Genomic DNA, 21,841 nt, shown 5'->3' on the forward strand with positions numbered 1-21,841 from the left:
GTAACATTTACAACACACTGTAATTTCCTGATTATTTCTGCTATTCTTTCCCAGTGTGAAAGCTTCAGGAAGGCAAACCATGTCTGTCCTGTTGACAGCTTAAGTCCAGCACACAGGAGACACAGGAGACATTCGGTTGGTGAATGGATAAACAAATCAGTAAGAGAAAGAGGTCTGCATGTAACCAGTTCTGTCAAAAAAATATTCAATATTCAATATTGTAAAGATGTCAATATTCCCTCAAATTAAATTATAAGTAAACAGGCTTTTTTTTTCAACTTGAAAAACAAATTCCAAAATTTAACAGAACAAATAAATGTATAAGAATGGTGACAAGAATTTAGAAAACAGTGGGGCAAGTTTTGTCTCATCAAGTATTAAAACATATTAAAAAGCCATAGTAATTAAAACAGTGTGGGTCTCCTAGATAATGTTAACTTAAAAAAAAAAAAAGACAGAATAGTATGTACAGAATACAAAGGGTGAAAATAAAATAAATTCTAATTTTTGCTTGAATGTGTATTTAAACATGTATCTAGAAGAATATACAGACAGCTAGTACTAATGGTTACCTGTGGAGGAGGGCAAGAGCTGGGTGGGGGGGATGAAAGAGTGGGAGTAGATTTTCCATTGTCTGTCTTTTTATATGTTTTGAATTTTCAGCCATGTGCTTGTTTAACCTACTTAAAAAATAAATTAAAGTTTTAAAAAAATTGAAGCATCTTACGAATACATTAAAGGTACAGAATAGGTTATGTGGATAAAAGAACCAAGAAACAGAACTACCTCAACCACACATGGGAATTCGATTTATGAAAAGAAAGTTACTTCAAATCAATAGACCAATTGATCAGGAATGCCTAAATCAGCAAATGATATTGAGACAACTGCTATCCATGGTGGGAGGCCAGAGGTGGTGGTTAGCCAGCTAGTTTATGCTATAGGCTAAAATAAACTTCAAATAAACTGTAGAGTTATAGGTTAGCAATAAAACCACAAAATTATGAGAAAATTATACTCATAAAGTAAATATTTTTCCAGGGATGTTTCTTACAGAGTAATCTGAAAATATATATCAGGACATTAACAGTGCATATGACTTTGACTTTGGTATTTTTAAGAATTTAACCTAAAGGAAATGTTAGTCAAAAGAAGCAAGAATATAGATACGTATTTTACACAGTATGGTTTTAACACTGAAAATGGGAAAGAAGTTAAATGTATTATAATTAATATGAAATTGGTTAAACAAATTTATGCATATCCAATTATGAATAGTGAATTATATTTATAGACATTATGTATCAGATTATACTTACTTATTTTTGACACAATATTTTGTTAAATGAAGAAGACAGTTTACAAAACAGCATATGAAGTATGACTTAAAACTTTGGTGCTAGTTTAGAAGGATGTGTACCAGGATGTTACCGGTATTCCTTCTCTCAAGATAGTGGAATTAGGGTGTTTACCTATCTGCTGAGTGCAGTCAGAGACAAGATTCCTGCGGCCATTCAGTACCTTTTTTTTTTTTTTTTTTTTTGGAGTCCCCACCAAGTTTCTGGCTATAAAAGAGATCCTGAGATGACTCAAACACAGACTCCCCCTTCAAGGAATTTTTCTTTTAGGCAATGGGAGAGAAGCAGCAACACAGACAAAGCGGGTGGCACTAACCAGCCCTGGGAGGTCAGGGATGCTTCCTGATAAAACGTACATCTAGGCTGACTCTGAAACTTTTTCTGCTAACCTGGAGAGCACAAAAATTGGAACATTCCAGGATATGGGAGCAACCACTCGAGACATAAAGTAACTTGGAATGCTCAGAAATGCCACATCTTTTAGCCTGGATCAATCAGGCACTGAGGCCCACACTCAGTGCAGCCAGCTTGAATTCTTGGGAAATTCAGCAAACACCTGCTTGCAGAGACTGGGCAGCTTTTCTCTGTGAGGGTCAGAGGTCCTCCCTGACCACAAGAGTCCAGGAGACCATGTGCTGGGTACCAAAGGACGAAAAGGTGACACAGGCCCAGTCCCTGCACTCAGGAGCACACAGAGGCTGGCACGAGGGGCCAGGAACAGAGTGTGAGCACTCTGTAATGAAGCGCAATGCTTTTCAGGAAACAGAACACTCACACCCCTGTGACTGCAACCTGCTCCAAGGAAAAACCAGCTGGGTAAAGAGAACAGAAGGGTAGCCATTAGGAAGGGCAAATTTGGTTTCCAGATCCAATTGTGGCTGATCCTTGAAAGCAAGTTAAGCAACTGACAACACAGACCTCAGCAGAGCTCAGGCTCTTTACTGGAACCACTTTGTGTTGTTTTAAGAATAGCAAGGTTTAAAAAAAAAAAAGAAAGAAAAAGAATAGCAAGGTTTTAACAGGCTCGTGTCTTTCCCCCTTTATCTCTAAATCAATGGTCTGAGAAGAAAAGCTACCCAAGAACCAACACTCTGAAGCTCCATTTATCATGGGGGTGCTGGGGTCTCTCTGGCTTAGAGACCTTCACAACTCATCCTTGGGGACAAAGCTCGGGCCTCAGCACTCCGCGCCCTCTCACACAGGAGGGAAGGTGAACCCCTTGCACCTTGCCTCGCTGCCAAGTTGGTCTCCTTGTAGAACTTCCAGCATGTCATTTGCTTTCCCCTCCCCCCGGCCCTCCATTATAATTCTGTGCTTCAAACTGTGAAGCAAAAATTACAGACATTTTTTTTAAAAAGAGAGAGAAACCTTATTAAATACACATTAGCAGCACACGGCACAAGGCTTGAGAAGGAACAAAAGTACAGTTGGGAAAAGATTATTCCTCTCTTCACAACATCCTCCTTAATGAAAATGACGAAGTTGCCCTGTCAGTTCTCTCCCTCTTCCTTTCCAAGGCAGCGACACCACCCCAGAGAACCCAAAGTAGGGGAGGTACAATGGCCTGGCTGAGTTCGGGCAACCTGGAACAGGTCTAGAGCCTCGGTGGAGCACATGTGTTCAAAAAAGTCCAGAAGGATTCCCATCCATCCCTTATCCACAGCCATCAGGGAGTGGCCTGGTGGGGGGAGGGGCTTTCATTTTTCATTCTAAACACTTCCGGGGGTTTGCAGAACTTCTTAATGAACATACATTACCTCTCCAAAGCAGATATCCCTTCTGTATTTAAAAAAATACATTTACATGCTCACTTTAGCAGCACATACACTAAAAAAATACATTTACCAAAAAAGGTCCTAAGGTGGGCAATCAAAAGCCCGTGAAGTCCCCCAGCACACCACATTTTCCAGCCACAAACAAGTGGGTACAATAAACTAGAAACAGACAATTTTGGGAGATCCTCTACCTCAAACCAGAGACTCAAAGTTTTTTCAGTATCTCATAGAAACATTAACTTGCTGGGAAATGTCTCATTTCAATGTCACATGTGGAAGAACCATCTATTTCCATGTCTGTCGATCCTTCCCTCCCTCACCAACCCCTACTCCTTCTCTTCCCCCTCCTTCTGACCAACATCAGCAGTGCTAAGGACAGAATTAAGGAACATGAGGCCTTCCCCACTAAAACAACCCAGATTCCTTCCACATGCCCAGGTGATGGCCATTGCTCTGTCCGTCTGGTTCAACAGTCCCAGAGGCCTCCTCCCTTCTTGCACCCTGCGGAGACTCAGGGTGCAGGCCAGGGCAATGACACACTACTCCTGGCTCTCTCACGGCCGAGTGTGAGGGGCCAGATGTAGCTCATTCGTCTGAGCCTCAGCCTCTGAAATACACTAAGACTTGGGTAAGGAACAGGAAAGAGACGGGGGCAGAAGTCGCTGGGAGGGCAGCTTTCCCAGAGCTTCTGTGGGGCTCCTGGCACTCAGACCAAATGCCGTGGCTGCCTCCCGTGACTGCTCAGGACTGCTGGGAGGGCCGAGGAGAGAGGAAAAGGCAGCAGTTGTACTTCAGCCCGACTGAGAGGCTTGGAGTGGGCCCCCGTCAAAGCCTCCAGGTACATGCGCGATACAGAGTGGGCCCCCACACACAAGCCTTCCTATGACCGACTGAAGGCAGCAGGATTCTGACGTTACCATTATTCAAACAGGATGCAGAATCCTAACCCCGGGAGCAGGCTTCTGCCAGAGGCCTTCCCTAGAGTAGACTGAAGCCAGCCACCCCACCCACAAGTCCACTTTACTACACACTCCACAGCGTGTCAGATGATTAGGATTCTCATAAGAGGAAGCCTTCTCTGAAAATCACATAAGTCATCACAACAAAGGTTCCCCGGGAATATGACAAAGCATTCTGTTAGGAACATGTAGGCAATTGCCCCAAGAAGCGAGGGTAGGGGAGTGGTGAGCAGGCAATATGCTGGGGAGAAAGGGCGTTCCCTTCAGGGCCCGGGAGAGCGCCACCTGCAAACCCACACCTACCAATCACATCTACTGTGAGGCGTTACCCAGGCTCTCACTTCAACTCTGCTTCCCACTCTTTCTACCTCCACACACACACGTATTCTCTTAGCAAGAAAGCCTTTCTTGACATGAAACAGAAAAGTAATTAAACCATCTTGACTTCCCTAAAGAAAGTTCTCTCTGGACAAAGAGGAAAGGACCTGCAGGTCAGGAGAGGAACAGGCAAGTCCAATGAACACCTGGCCTGACTGTCGAAAGCTTGAGAGCTCTTATACTGGTTTTGCCACTCACCATGTAAGGCTGAGAACCATCACTGAACCTTCAAGGGACTCAAGCCACCTCACCTATATGATAACATGACACCAAACCAAACAACCTAGAGCCTCTGCTTGAAAAAAACCTTCCCTTTCCAAAAATCCAAACCAAAAATAACATCTGAAAACACTGGACACCAGGAATTGAGTAGGGATCTTTAAGGATTAACCATTATCCTCTGCCTCTGTGTTATATTACTCCAGAAAACATTCTGAGGAGAAAGACAAATTTGATATGCCCAATTCTTAAATTAGCCAGAAAGGAAACTTCTCCAGCTTCCTACAAGATGAGCTAAAATGGAAAAAGAAAGAAGATTCACTGAATGCCGAATACCTCTCAAGCTTTATACAGGCTTCCTTATTTAATGCTTTCACTACCAGTGAGATAGAAATTGCTAATCTCGTTTTATGCAACAGAAAGCAGTGGTTAAAAACAATATCCTGTTGTAGAGAACACATATTATGAGAGGCAGAAGTGGGGTTCACACCCAGGTCCTCCAGTGCTCTAGTAATTCATGTCTCTCCTGTGGGCAGAAAACATGGCAGAGACTCACTGCGGTGGTCAGCCCCAGCAACAAGCTCAGACATGCTAACACAATCAGTCTACACCCCCCACGTTTGCAGCCCTGCAGCCCTCAGCACCTCAGGTGGGCACACCTCTCTACAGCTAAAAATGACCAGAAAAACAGTTTCTATATAATAAGTAATTATATAATAATTATAATAATAAGCAAGACCAGAAGACCAAATGGATCCGCTGATGTGCTTCTGATATATCTGTTTTCCACATTTCAATTTAATGTAACAAACACTTGCTGATGTCCAATTTACTGAACACTGTGGTATGGACTAGATTTACAAAGATCAATAGGACAATGCCCCTGCCTTTAAGACAACAGAGTGGGGAAAACAAAGGTTAGCACAACTAATCTAATACTAGGTTTGTTGTGAAAAGTACAATAACAGTAAAAAGAATAAAGAGCTCTAAGTTCTTACTGGTAATACCAGAAGACAGTGGAGAAAGTTTCAAAGTACTAAGTTAAAGTTACTTTTCCCTAGAAGCCATAGAAGTTTTATAAACTAGCTGAAAAGTGAAAGACATGAAGGGATAAAGTTTATAATGTCCAAACTGTTCCTGCAAGAAAAACTCGAGGAAGCACTCCAGCAAAAAAATAATATACCCAATAAAAAATAAGATGTAGGGGGATTAAAATTATAGTAATTCTTTAATACATAAATTTATACAAATAAGTTTATATACATAAATTATCATTTTTTAAATATGGTTTAGAACAAAAAAATGGGGGGGGGGAACCACACAAAACACAAAAACCATTAGAATCCCAAGGAGAAAGAAGAAAAAGTTGATACAGAAAAAATATTTGCAGAAATAATGGTTTAAATTTTCTCCAAAGTTGGCGAAAGAAAACCCTACAGATTCAAGAAGCTGAGTGAACGCTAAGCAAGATATACCCAAAGAAAACCCCTCCCTGATAAATCATAATCAAAATCTTTTACGACTAAAGACAAAGAAAAAAATCCTGAAAGTGGCCAAACTAGGTTATATTACCTACAGGAGAATGATTCAAATAACAGTGGATTTCTTAACAAAAACCATAGAGGCCAGAGGGAAGTGGCACAACATTTTTCAAGGGCTGAAAAAATAAAAAATTGTTAAGCCAGAAGTCTATATCCAGTGAAAATATCTTTCAGGAATGAAGGAGAAATAAAGACTTTATCAGGGAAGGAAAATGAAAAGAATATATCCCCAGCAGATCTGTTCTGTTAAAGAAAGTTCTTCATACAGAAAGGAAATAATTTTACAAGAAATAAAGAAAAAGAGAAAACAAGTGAGGAGGAAGGGAGAAAGGGAGGAAGGGAGGAACTTTGAACATCAGGAATGAAGAAGTAATGAAAAGGGTAAATATAATAGACAATGTTTCCTGTCTTGACTTTTATTAACTATGTTTGACATTTGAAAGCAAAAAATTGTAATGCTGTCCAATGTGGTTCTCAATATGTACATAGATAATATAATACGTAAGACAACCATATCATTAAAAGGGGACATAAATAGGGGCACCTGGGTGGCTCAGTTGGTTAAGCGACTGCCTTCGGCTCAGGTCATGATCCTGGAGTCCCGGGATCGAGTCCCACGTCGGGCTCCCTGCTCAGCAGGGAGTCTGCTTCTCCCTCTGACCCTCCTCTCTCTCATGCTCTCTGTCTCTCATTCTCTCTCTCTCAAATAAATAAAATCTTTAAAAAAAAAAAAAAGGGGGGGGGACATAAATGGTAGTAAGGTTTCTATATGCCACTTGAACTGGTAAAATGTTGATACTAGGGAGACAATGGTAAGTTAAGTAGGTATATTACAATCCATAGAACAACCACTAAAAAAAAAAAAAAACAAACCTGAAAGAACAAAGATATACTTAAAAATTCTTTAGCCAACTATACTTCAATTTAAAAAAATAAATAAATAAAATTTCAAAAGTTAAAAAGTTTTAAAAATTCTTTAGATAAATTAAAATGAAATTGTAAAAACTGTTCAAGTAACCTACAGGAAGCCAGGAAAGAAGAAACATAGGGATAAAAAACAGTAGACACAAACAGAAAACAAACAAGAAAATGGTTAACTTTTTAATTTCATTAAATATAAATGATCTAAACACACCAATTAAAAGATCATCAGAATGGATTAAAAATGATCCAACTAAATGCTAGCCAAAAAATTTATGTAAATAAATTAAAAATTAAAGTATAGAAAAGATATACCATGAAAATACTAATAAAAATAAAATTGGACAGGCTATGTTAATATCAGACAATGTAGATTTCAGGGCAAAGAACCTTACCAGATAAAAAGTGGGACATTACATAATGATAAAAGGGTCAATTCATTAAGAAGGCATAATAATTCTAAATGTGTACAGACAAAATAACAGAGCTTCAAAATACATGAAGCAGATATAAGAGTACTGAATACAGAAATAGGCAATTCTAGATACATAGTTGGGGAGTTCAACACAACTCTCTCAAGAAATTGATACAGCCACTAGACGACACCATAAACCAATGGCATATTTTAACATAGAACACTTCACTTAACAAAAAAACAAACATTATAGTTGACCCATGAACCACAAGAGTTTGAATTGCATAGGTCCACTTACATGTGGATTTTCTTTGACAGATACAGTAAAGTGCTATACATGTATTTTCTCTTCCCTGTGACTTTCTTAATAACATTTTTTCTTTAGCATACTTTATTGTAGGAATACAGTATATAATACATATACAAAAAAAGTGTTAATCAATTATCTATGTTATGGGTAAGGCTTCCAGTCAACAGTAGACTATTAATAGCTAAGTTTTGGGGGAGTCAAAAGTTATACACAGATTTTCAATTTGAGCAGAGGGTTGGCACCCAACCCACACACTGTTCAGGGATCAACTGTAGTTTCAAGCATACATAAGCACTTACCAAGACAGACCATCTCTTATGTCATAAGATAAACCTTAACAAACTTAAATTAATTGAAACCATAGAAAATATGTTCTCTGGCCAGAATATATTAAACTAGAAATCAATAATAGAAAGATAACACAGAAATCTTCAAAAACATGAAATTAAACACTACACTTGTAAATAAGCCATGGGACAAAGAGGAGGGCTCAAAGAAAAGTTAAAAGATATATTTTTTATACTGAACCAAATGAAAATAAAATAACACATCAAAATCTGTAGGAAGCATGGAGATACTAGAAGCCTTGTGCATTGTGGTTAAGAATGTAAAATGGTACAACCACTATGGAAAACAGTTTGGCAGTTTCTCAAAGGTTAAACCATAAAACTACCATGTGACCCAGCAAATCCATTTCTAGGCATCTACCCAAAAGAATTGAAAGCAGGGACTCAAATAGATACTTGCATACCCATGTTCATAACAGTATTATTCACGATAGCCAAAAGGCAGAAACAACTCAAATGTCCATCAACAGCTGGATGGATAAGCAAAAGGTGGTCTATATATATAATGAAATATTATTCAACCTTAAAAAAATTAAATTCTGATACATTACAACATGGATGAACCTTGAAAACATTATGCTTAGTGAAATAAGTCAGATAAAAAGAACAAATACAGTATGATTCCACTGACATGAAGTACCTAGAATATGTAAATTCATAGAGACAGAAAGCAGAATAGAAGTTACCAGGGCTGGAGAAGAGGGAAATTGGTAGTTAGTGTTTCATGGGGACAGAGTTTCTATCTGAGATGATGAAAAAGATCTGGAGACAGTGGTGATGGTTATACAACATGGTGAATGTATGGCCACTGAATTGATTTTAAAATAGTTAAAATGGTGGGGTGCCTGGTGGCTCAGTTAATTAAACATCTGACTTTGGCTCAGGTCATAATCTCAGGGTCCTGGGATCGGGCTTCCTGCTCAGCAGGAAGTCTGCTTGTTCCTCTGCCCCTCCCCCTGATCATGCTCTCATGCTCTCGCTTTCTCTCTCAAATGAATAAATCTTTAAAAAAATAGTTAAAATGGTATATTTATGTATATTTTACTATTATTTATACAAACTATGTGGGCTACAGCTAAAGTAAAGATTAGAGGGAAATTTATATCATTTGTGATAGGCAACACCCAGTGATTCTGGTATTCATGCCATTGTATAATGCCCTGCCCTTGCTAGACTCTGGACTGGACTGAATGACTTGCTTCTAACAAAGAGTAAACAAAAAAGTAATGAAATGTTATTTTCTTAAGTTATAAAAGATGGTGACTTGCATCTTGCTAGCATTTACTCTCTCCGGCTCTTCTCTCTCGCTTGCTTGACTGAAGCAAGCTGCCATGTTGTAAACTGCCCTAATGGAGAGGCCCATGTGCCAAAAAACTGAGGGCAGTCTCTGGCTAACAGCCATCAGGAACTGAATCCTGCATGAGTGACCTTGGAAGTGGATCCCCCTCCAGTCCAGCCTTGAGATAGTCTTAGCCAACAGCTTGATTACAGCCTTGTAAGAAACCCTGAAGCAAAGGACCCAGCTAAGTTGCATCAAGATTCCCGACCCAAAGAAACTGAGATATTGTTTTAATCCATTACATTTGGCAATAATTTATAACTAACAGCACTAAATGCTTATATTAAAATAAGATGATCTCAAATCAATAATCTAGGCCCTCATGTCAAGAAACTAGAAAAAGAAGCCAAAATAAAGTAAGCAGAAGGGAAGAGATAAAAGTAGAAATCAATGAGATTGAAAACAGAAAAACTATCAAGCTAAAAGCTAGTTGTTTGAAAAAAATTGATAAACCTCTAGTAAAATTGACAAAGAAAAAAAGAGAATAAATTACCAATATCAAGAATGAAAGAGTGGGTATCACTACAGACCCCACAGACATTAAGAGGATAAGAGAATACAGGCATACGTCTGGAACTGTGCGTTCAGTTCCAGGCCACCCAGTAAAGTGAACATCACAATAAAGTGGGTCAAATGAATTTTTTCCCAGTGCATATAAAAATTATGTTTATACTACACAGTAGTATATTAAGTGTACAATAGCACTATGTCTAAAAAAAAAAAAAAAGGCAATGTAAAACTACTTTATTACCAAAAAATGCTAACCATCATCTGATCTTTCACTGAACTATAATCTTTTAGATGGTAGGGGGTCGTGCCTTGATGTTGATGGCTGCTGACTGACGATGGTGGAGGTTGCTGAAGAGTGGGTGGCTGTGGCAATTTCTTAAAAGAAGACAATGAAGTTTTCCCCATCAATTGACTCTTCCCTTTTCAAACAATTTCTCTGTAGCATGTGATGTTGTTTGATAGCATTTTACTCACAGTACAACTTCTCTCAAAACTGGAGTCAATCTTCTCACATCCCACCACTGCTTTATCAACTAAGTTCATGTAATAATCTAAATCCTTTGCTATCATTTTAACAATCTTCATAACATCTTCACCGGGAGTAGAATCCATCTCAAAAACCACTTTCTTTGCTCATCTGTAAGAAGCAACTCCTCATCCATTCAAGTTTTATCATGTGATTGCTGCAATTCAGTGACATCTTCAGGCTCTACTTCTAATTCTAGTTCTCCAGCTAGTTCCACCACATCTGTAGTTACTTACTTCCCTGAAGTCTTGAACCCCTCAAAGGGGTTGGATTCAACTTCTTCCAAACTCCTCTTCATATTGATATTTTGACCTCTTCCTATGAATCATGTATGTTCTTCATGGCATCTAGAATGGTAAATCCTTCCCAGTAAGTTTTCCATTCATTTTGCCCAGATCCATCAGAGGAATCATTATCTATGGCAGCTACAGCCTTGCAAAACGTATTTCTTAAATAATAAGACTTGAAAGTCAAAATTACTCCTTGATTCATAGACTACAGAATGGATAACATTGTGTTGTGTTTTGTTGTGTTGTACTAGCAGGCATAAAAACATTAACCTCATACACCTCCATTAGAGCTCTTGGGTGACCAGGATCATTGTCAATGAGCAGTAATATTTTGAAAGGAATCTTTTTTCTGAGCAGTGGGTTTAAATTAAAATATGCAGTAAACCATGTTGTAAACAGATGTGCTGCCATCTAGGCTTTGTTATTCCATTTAAAGAGCACAAGCAGAGTATATTTAGCATAATTTTGAAGGGTCCCAGGATTTTCAAAATGGTAAATGAGCATTGATTTCAAGTTAGAGTCACCAGTTGCATTAGCCCCTAACAAGAGAGTCAGCCTGTCCTTTGAAGCTTTGTAGCCAGGCATTGACTTCTCCTCTTTAGCTATGAAAGTCCTAGATGGCAGCTTAGTGTAGTCACCTTCATTAATTATCCTAGCTAGGTCTTCTGGATAACTTGCTGCTTCACCTTGCACTTTTACGTTATGGAGATGGCTTCTCTCCTTAAACCTCATGAACCAACTTCTGCTAGTTTCAGACTTTTCTTCTGCAGCTTCTTCACCTCTCAACCTTCATATACTGAAGTGACTTAGGGCCTTGTTCTGGAGTAGGCTTTGGCTTAAGGGAATATTGTGGCTGGTTTGATCTTCTATCCAGACCACTAAAACCTTCTCCATATCAGTGATGAGGTTGTTACACTTTCTTACCATTTGTGTTTACTGGAGTAGCACTTTTAATTTCCTTCAAGAACTTTTCCTTCTCATTCACAAGTTGGCTAACTGCTTGGTTCAAGAGGCCTAGCTTTCAACATGTCTTCCTCACTAAGCTGAATTGTTTCTAGCTTTTCATATAAGGTGAGAAACATGCAACTCTTCCTTTTACTTGAACACTGACAGGCCACTGTAGGGTTATTAACTGGCCTAATTTCAATATTGTGTCTCAGGGAATAGGGAAGCCCAAGGAGAGGAAGGGAGAGGGAGACTGGCTAATCAGTGAAGTAGTCAGAACATACACAACATTTATCAATTAAATTCATTGGCCTCTATGAACATGGTTTGTGGCACCCCAAAACAACTACAAAGATCACTGATCACAGATCACCATAACATATACAGTAACAATGAAGAGGTCTGAAATATTGTGATAATTACCAAAATGTGACACAGAGACAAGAAGTGAGCAAATGCTATTAAAATATGGCACCAATAGACTTGCTTGGCAAAGAGTTGCCACAAACCTTCAATGTGTAAAAAAAAAAAAAAAAAAAAGCAATATCCATGAAATGCAATAAAGCAAAGCACAAGAGGTATGTCTGTACTACAAACAACTCTACACACATAAATTCAACAACTTAGATGAAATGGACCAATTCCTCAAAAACTACAAACAACCGAAATTCACACAAGATGAGATAATCTGAATAGTTCAGTAACTATTAAAGAATTGAATTTATAGTTAACCTTTTGAAAAAGAAATCTCCAAGTCTCAACAGTTTCACTAGCAAATTCTTCTAAGCGTTGAAAAAAAGAAATATCACCAATACTATAAATTCTCTTCCAGAAAATGGAAGCCACATTTCCTAACTCATTTTATGAAGTCAGCATTACCCTGATATTAAAACGAGATAAAGACAAAAAAGAAAAAAAAAAAAAGAATGAAAGTAAAATGAAAAAGATTAAAAAAAAAAACTACAGATGAAGAACTATGACTTCATGAAAATAGATATAAAAATCCTCAACAAAATATTAGCACAATGAATTCAGCATATATGTAAATATGTGTAATATGCTACACACACCCCCACACACAGACACACGCCATGACCAAGTGGGGTTTATTCTAGAAATGTGATGCTGGTTCAATAGTCACAAAAATCAGTGTAAACCACCATGTTAAGTCTAAAGAGGAAAAACCATGATGAAGAAAAAGCATCTGACAAAATTCAACACACATTCATCATAAAAACTCTCAGCAAACTAAGAATACAAGGGAATTTCCTCAACTTAATAAAGAGCATCCACAAATATTTTCGGCTAACATAATAATAAATGCTAAAAGACTGAATGCTCAGGAACAAGGCAAGGCTATCCATCACTCTCACCACCCCTTTTCATTGTAGTACTGGAAACCTTAACCGATGCAATAAGGCAAGAAAAAGAAAAAGGAAAATAGACTGGAAAAGGAAAAAATAAAAAACTGCCCCTATTTGCAGATGACATGACTATCTACGCAGAAAAATCTAAGGAATCTACAAAACAACTCATAGGTTAGCCAGGTCATAGGATAGCAAGGCCATCACATAAAAATCAATCTTGTTTTTATATATTAGCAATGAACAACTGGAGACCAAAATTTAAAACACAACGCCATTTATAAATGCCCCCCCCACACACACATACATACAAACCCCCACACCTGAAATACTTACACAGAATTCTAACAACCATGCACAGGATGTGTATGCTGAAAACTTCAAAACATTGATAAAATACATCAAATAATATTTAAAGAGACATAGTATGTTCATGAGTCAGAGGACCTAACATTGTAAAGATCGAAAACTCTCCTCAAAATGACCTTTAAGCTGAATACAATTCCTATCAAAATCTCAGTAGAACTTTTTGAAGACATAGACAAACTAATTCTAAAATGTCTATGGAAAGGCAAAGGAAATCAAAGGGCTAAATCAATTTTGAAAAAGAAGAATAAAGTTGAGAGAATCACAGTATCCAATTTTAAGACTTACTATATAGCTAACGTAATCAAGACAGTGTCGTATTGGCAGATGAATAAACACATAAATCGATAGAAGAGAGTCCAGAAACAGATCCACACAAACATGGTCAAACTGACTTGTGACTAAGGTTCAAAAGCAATTCAGTGGAGCTAAGATAGTCTTTTTGCCACTGTTAGAACAAAGAAGGAAGAGTCAAATTCAACCTCATAACGTACACAAAAATGAACTCAAATAGAACTCATATAGATCTAAATGTAAAACATAAAACTGTAAAACTTTTAAAAGAAAACTTAGGAGGAAAATCTTCATGACCTAGGGTTAGGCAAAAGAGTTCTTAAATATGACATCAAAAGCATGACCCATAAAAGAAGAAAAACTGGCAAACTGGACTTCATCAGAATTAAAAATGTTTGTTCCACAAAGACACTGGTGAGAGAATGAAGAGATGCACAGACTACAAGGAAACATTTGCAAATCAAATGTCTGATAAAGGAGTTGTATTCAGAATATATAAAGGACTCTGTAAGCTGAATAGTAAGAATACAAACAATCCAATCAGAAAATGGACAAAAGACTTGAACAGACACTTCACCGAAAAGGATATAAGAATGTTAAATAAGCACGTGAAAATATATGCAACATCATTAGCTATTTGGGAAGTACAAATCAAAGCCACAATAAGATACCACCACACTTCTATTAGAATGGCTAATTATTTTATATGCTGGCCTTCCTTTACTTTAAATACTTAAATTATTTTAAATACTTACAGTACCAAGTGTGCTGAGAATACAAAGAAACTAAATCACTCCCACATTGCTGGCAGAGTTAGGAAATGGTACAGCCACTCTGGAAAATGGTTTGGCAGTATCTTAGAAACACACACTTACCAAATGACCCAGCAATCCCACGCCTGCAACATTTATGGTAGAGAAACAAAAGTCAGGTTTACACACAAAAAACTGTAACTGTGTATACATAGATAGAAGCTTTATTTGTTGCAGCCAAAAACCAGAAACAACTCATTTCCTTTCAAACAAGTGAATGGGTAAACAAGCTGGTATACCCATACAGTGGAATACTACTTGCCAATAAAAACAACCAAGTTATTGATGCACACAATAACTTGGATGGGGCTCAAGGGTATTATACTGAGTAAAATAAAAGCCAATCTCAAAAAGTAACATACCATATGATTCCACTTACATAACATTCTCAAAATGACAAAATTATGCTCACAGAGACAAAGGGTTGCTAGGTTAGGGCTGAAGGGAGTTTCTCTGGGTTTGATGGAACAGTTCTGTTTCCTTGACTGTGGTGGTCATTACATGAAAAAAAATATATATGTATGTATATATATGTGTGTGTGTGTGTGTGTGTGATAAATGTGTGTACGATAACGTTTGACAGAACTATACACCAAATAAATAATACTAAAAAACAAACAAACAATGAGTGCATGTGAAAACTGATGAAATCTGCATCAGGTTTGAGGTTTAGTTAATGCACTGTACCAATGTCAATTTTCCGGTTGTGACTGCTATACCATGGCAGTGTGTGGTTGGCAGAATCATAGCCTGTCAAAGATGTCCACACCCTAATCCACAGAAACTAGGAATGAGATGAGATTATCCTGGATTATCCAGTGGGCCCAGTGTCACCACATGAGCCCGTAAAAGCAGAGAACTTTTTCTGGCTGATGGTAGAAAAGGGAATCAGATTCAAAGCACAAGAAGGACTGGACACCTGCTGTTGGCTTGAAGAAGGAAGGGCCACGTGGAAGGTATGGGAAGGAGCTGAATTCTGCCAAGAACCAGAATCAGCTTAGAACGGATTCTTCCCCCAAATCTCCAGTGAGAACTGAAGCCCCAGCTGACACCTTGATTTTAGCCTGGTAGGACTCTGAGCAGAGAACTGAGCCACCCCACATCAGACACCTGATCCACAGAGCTGTAAGAGGGTAAGTTCATGTTGTTTTAAACCAGGAAGTGAATGGTAATTTGTTACAGCAGTAAAAGGAAATACAGAGTAGTTTTCAACCCTGGTGAATAGGGGACACTGGGTAACATGTGGAGACAGTTCTGTTTGTCACATCTAGGGGAGTGCTACCAACATCTAATAAGTAGAGGCCAGGGATGCTGCTAAATATCACATAATGCACCAGACAGCCCCCACCCTCCCCAACAAGGAAGTATCTGGCCCCGAATGTCAATAGTGCTGAGGCTGAGAAACCCTGTACTGTGGTTATACAAGATGTCATCACTGGGGGAAGGACATATGGGAATCTCTGCACTATTTTTGCAACTTCTATTTGAGCTTAAAATTATCTCAGATTTAAAAAATTTTTAAATATAAGCCTAATCACAAGGACAACAGAAGGATACACAGCTTCTAATACCACTAGAAGTAGGTAAAATAAATAAAATGCTTTGGGAATGTTGGGCAAATATATGAGCTAAGGGGAAGGAGTCAATAGGGAGGAAAAACTGAAAAATATAAGCAAGAAAAATATAAGCAACAGCAGATGAAAGTGCCAGGAAAGACCTTTTCCTAGAATGCAGTCCAGATCCCAGGTCTGAGAGGGAAATACTGAGTGAAGAGCCCAGGGGAAGTTCACTTTGGACGGCCCCTCTTCTTCAGTGAGCTGCCACACAAAGCTATCTGCTGAGAAGGAGGGGTGCCTGCGTGGAAGATGGCTGTGGAAAAGCTGCTATGGGCAAATGAAATGGGCATGGGTGAAGCTGGAGCAGTGGTGCTGGGGCCGCCTGGCCACCTGGAGGCTGGGCGGCGCACACGCGTGGGTGTGTGCTGACATTCTGCACCGCAGCCCCTCAGTGCTCTCCCACAGCCCTCCACGGTTTGGGGGCAGAGAGCACCAGCAAGGCGGTGGGCGATAGGGGTATCTCTAATGAATGCAACAGAGAAGAGCACTGAGACATGATGGGGGTCTGTCCAGGCACATGAAACCAGAAGAGGACTAGGAGAATAGGGAAGTTTTGAAAATGCAGTGAAAGCCAAGAGAAAGCTCAAAAGGAAAGAGAGAGCAAAAAGAGCAAACCAGATGGTGAGTCTGTGGTCAGAGAGAACTTTGTTAAGACCCTGAAGGGAGAATAACTCCAGGACGTGAGGTCCAAGTGGAGCCAGCTGCTTTCTTACATGAAATGAAGACGGGTATCACTGATGAGAAGAAAGCTGTGCGGCCAGGGGGCGTGAAATGGATTCTTACCCAGCCTGTTTGTGGCCAGCACTTACACTGGCCATCACAGAACCTGCAGGCAGCTTTCAAGACTTCTCTTTGTACAAGGCATGGTGTCTCCCAAGGAAAGCAAGAAAAATATGTCTATCGGGAATCCGAAGAAAAGTCCAAGTAGACTCTCCCTTGCCTTAGTCCGTTCGGGCTGCTATAACAAAAATAGCATGGATGGAGTGGCTTATAAACAACAGAAGTTTATTTCTGAAATAAATATCAACGCATCAGATAGACCAGTAAGTCCGGAGGTTTGGAAGTCCAATGTCAAAGTGCTAGCAGATTCAGTGTCTGATGAGGACCTGCTTCCTGATTTCACAGACAACTGTCTTCTTACTGAGTTCTCATGTGGCAAAAGGGGCAAGGGAACTCTCTGGGGTCCCTTTTATCAGGGCACTAATACCGTTCATAACGCTCTACTCTCATGCCCTAATCACATCCCTAAAGCTCTACCTCCAAATATCATCACATTGGGGATTAGGTCAACATATGAATTTTGAGGGGACACAGACATTCAGTCTATAGCTCTCCCCTACTCATAGAAGTGCCCTGTTACCCTCTCTGAAAAGTACTGAATTACTTCTCTTTTTGTAATTTAATCCTTTAACAACGAAGCCAAGATTGTGGATTTGATCCAGTGTGTTCTAGACGGCACCTCCATTTAAACTGGCAGCCAGCATGAATGACTGTGGCTCCAGCCTGCACACAGACTTCCTCCCCGGGGCTGGGCACTCTCTCTTCTGTGACAGCAGGACAGATGAATATCCGGAGGTTGAGGACAGGGCTTTGTGGAAGGCCTCTCCTGTATTTGCCTGCCCAGCATCCATGTCCACTTCTGGTAAGAGTAGGGTGATTGGGGCTGGGGAGGCACTATTCCCCCTCCCAAAGTGGGCAGGCACTCTTGGACAGACAGTCAATCAAAGTGCCCCACCCTCCAACGCCAAGGGTGACTTGCTCAAGATTTGTGAAATGACAGACCGGGGAACACTGGAGCAGTGTCCCTCCTAATGCCGTGCAAAGACTGACTACCTAATAGCACTGCCAACCAGACCCTGGTTCTAGCTGTCTTCTTTCAAGGCCTGTTTTTTCAGATTTCTCTTTGCCCTGGTGAGCTTCCCGATATCCTTCCAATATCCTTCCAATAAAGTCATGCTCTTTTGCTGGAGTTAGCCAGCAAGCTTTTGTTGCTGGGAGAGAATGTAATAAAAAGCAGCAGCAGACTGGAATCAAATGGCTGGGCTCCCTTTCTCTACAGCATGTGACATCAGCCTGGGCCTCACCCACCATCAATGCAAAGTGATGCCAGACGGCCCGCAGTCAGAAGGCCAGAACAGGCACTAAAATCACCAGGGAAGTGGGCATCATCCAAGACTGGGAGAGACAGAAGGGCCTGGCATTGCAGAAATGCAAGGGCAAGAACAGAGCACAACAAACAGGCAGCCCCTTCATTATTCAATTACTCACTTTGTAAATCGAGAATTAATGTTCACGGGTTCTGGTGAGTGACATAATTACAATTTAAAAAGGGCAATTAATCATCGGCTTGTTGTTCACTGCCTTGCTGGGAGCTGCTTGCTTCATGAACACCAGTAAAACCACAAAAGGATTAAACACACAAATGAGTATGACCACCAAATTCCAGCCTCCTCTGGCCCCCTCTCCTTGCAACGCTTCTGACTAGGCTCAGCCACACGGGATCGCTACATCTGTTTCTCATTTCTCCTGTGACATTCCTCCACCCTTCCCGAGTCTCCACCTTCTGAACAATGCCCCCTCCCCTGCACTGCTGGCGAAAACAACAGGGCTTCCTAACTCTTGTGTGCTGCAAGGGAAGAAAAAGACCTGGGGCTTTAAGGGCTAGAAAAGAGAGAGTGGGGGGAAACGGGTTGAAAAAGAGAAGCAGGAAGAGGGCAAGAGCAAGAGAGAAGGTAAGGAGGAGGAAAGCAGGCGGAGTGAGACTCGGCATGGGCATCAGAATGCTGACATCTGCCTCTGAAACAGGGCAGGCCAGCATCTTCTCAGGACCACATCTTCTGTCAACTCAAGTCACCCCCTCTCCAGTTCTGAGCCCTTGGCTGATGCCCAGCTGCTCAATCGGACTCCAGGAATTCAGCCACGAGCCAGAGGCATTTCTGGTTTCTTCTAACATTTAGGTTAGAACAAAGAGTTCTCCCAAAAGATGCACTTCCAGGGGAAGGACCTTTAAAGGAAAAAACCTCAGGGATCTAGTTTCACTGCATGAAGCTTGGGGCAAGAATGAGTATTTGCATCTTGATGTTACCACTGCTTCAGGCCAAATCAGAATGTTACTACTTCTAGTTCTTGAGCTCAAAAATGGCCGTGCTAGCCTGAGACCTCTCAGAGCACAGGTATCCGTCTCGGCCTCTTCCATGAGCATCCTGTAAAAATCCCGCAGCAGACACTATGCATGGCCATCCCGTGGCCATTCCCACAAGGCTGCTACCTTCCCTGGTTTTGTGGGAGGTGAACGCCTCTAATCTCAGGAAAAGCAGGCCTCTCTGCCAGCCTCCAGGGAAAGTTGTGACCAACCTTAACCAACCGTGGTAATCCTGTTCTCTCTTGCCAGTGATTGGTCTGAGATGGCCGTATGCCCCAGTTCCTGCCAAGGAGACCTGTGTGTAAGTCACTGGGCACCCGTCCTGCCTGAAAGAAGACAGACCCATGCCCCTGCCCCTTCCTGCTTGAGACACTGGTGTATGACTCAATGCCCCATGACCACAGGAACACTGGTATGAGGACTCAGTATCCAGGTCAAGAACGACCAGACTAGCCCAGGTTAAGAACAACCCTCCAAGGAAAGGGAGAACCAGGCAAAGAGTAAGGAACCACTTGTGTTAAGCAGCAGGAAAAGATTATATAGGAACATTTTCTTGTATATGCATCAGCAACCTCTGGATAAATACATGAGAAATCAATAAGTCTTACTAGCCCAAGGCAGGGAGCCAGGTGACCAGAGGAATAGAGTGAAGAGGATTTTTTATTGTATGCCTCTTGTACTTTTTGGCTTTTGAGTCATATCAAGATATTACCTACTCAAAAATAAAATGAAAGGAAAAAATGAATAGAAAAAATAAAGGGAGGAGGAACCCTCCTTTAGGTGCATCCCTAACTTTCATTATCTGAGTGCCCCCTGGTGATTTCTGCAACATCTCTGCATCACCTTATTTAATATTTTTCTTAAAAATCTATCTCACTTTTTTACTTACATTGATTTTAAAACTATATATAACTAGCAAAAATGGAAGATCATTATCACTTGTCATTAATAGAAGCTGTAAGTAAAAATGGATACAATGAAAACAAGACATTCTTAAATTGTAGTTGGCTAGATCTCCAAACCTGACATGTGCACTCCATTTAAAAAAAAAGAGAGAGAGAGATTAGTGTTATAAATATATAAGCATCCTACTGAGACTTTGTTTTTTAAATAATAAGAAGTTAAAATAAATTTGAAAAAAAATCCTAATCCCTATATGATTCACTTATTACAGTATTAGTGATGTGAGCTCATTGGCAAGATCTAGGAGACATTGAGACTCAATCAGGAGGAATATTTTCTCATACTCTCATCGATCAGGTCTCTATTGCACACTCTGATTCACTCAGAAGTCCAGTATATATTGGAGACTGAGCTGGATGCTGAAGGGAATTAAAGATAAATAAGACATGACTTTTCCTTGCCCTAAGGAGTTTATAACCTAGTGGGGCAGATAAGATAAATATATAGTAGAAGTGCTTCATACCTACATTTATCTATTCTGAAATCAACTATCTAGCCCAGCAAAAAACTAAATACTCAGAACAACTCAATGGAGAAAGAACAGTCTTTTCAACACATGGTGCTGGGACAAACGGATATCCAGACTTTTGTCTGGCAAGAATGGAGACAGACCTCTTCCTTACACCATACACAAAAATTAACTCCAAGTACATCACAGACCTAAATGTAAGAGCAAAAACTATAAAACTCGGGGCGCCTGGGTGACTCAGTTGTTAAGCGTCTGCCTTCGGCTCAGGTCGTGATCCCAGGGACCTGGGATCGGGCCCCGCGTAGGGCTCCCTGCTCAGCGGGAAGCCTGCTTCTCCCTCTCCCACACCCTCTGCTTGTGTTCCCTTTCTCACTGTCTCTCTCTCTGTCAAATAAATAAAATCTTTAAAAAAAAAAACTATAAAACTCTTAGAAGAAACGTAAGTGTCAATATTCGGGGCTCTGGGCTAGGCAAAGCCTTCTCACATGTGACAGCAAAAGCAAAAGCAACAAAGAAAAATAGATACAGTAGACTTCATCAAAATGTAAAACTTTTGTGTTCCAAAGGACACCATCAAGTGAAAAGACAGAAGGAGAGAAAAATTTTGCAAGTCACCTATCACATAAGGCATTACTATCCAGTATATACAAAGAACTCCTACAATTGAACAATAAAAAGACAAATAATTAAAAAATGGGCAAAGGATCTGAATAGACATCTCTCCAAAGAAGATGTACAAATGGCCAATAAGCACATGAAAAGATACTCAACACCATTAGCCAGCAAGAAAATGCAAATCAGAACCACACTGAGATACTACTTCACACCCACTAGATGGCTATACTCAAATGACATAATAAGCGTTGGTGAAGATGTGGAGAAGTGACATGGTCCAGGCTGCTACTTTGGAAAACAATGTGGCCCATCCCTCAAAAGGTTAAACACAGAATTAGCATATGACCCCACAATTCCAGTCCTGGGT

At 40.0% G+C, this 21,841-nt stretch overlaps 1 protein-coding gene across 2 annotated transcripts in view; it reads right to left on the reverse strand.

Moving 5' to 3' along the window:
* CHCHD6 (coiled-coil-helix-coiled-coil-helix domain containing 6) overlaps nt 1-21,841 on the reverse strand; it is a 239,183-nt gene that overhangs the window by 150,278 nt on the left and 67,064 nt on the right. The gene's annotated exons all lie outside the window — the stretch shown is intronic.

This window comes from Phoca vitulina, unplaced genomic scaffold (assembly GCF_004348235.1).
Source record: "Phoca vitulina isolate PV1807 unplaced genomic scaffold, GSC_HSeal_1.0 scaffold13, whole genome shotgun sequence".
NCBI classification, from domain to species: Eukaryota; Metazoa; Chordata; class Mammalia; order Carnivora; family Phocidae; genus Phoca; species Phoca vitulina.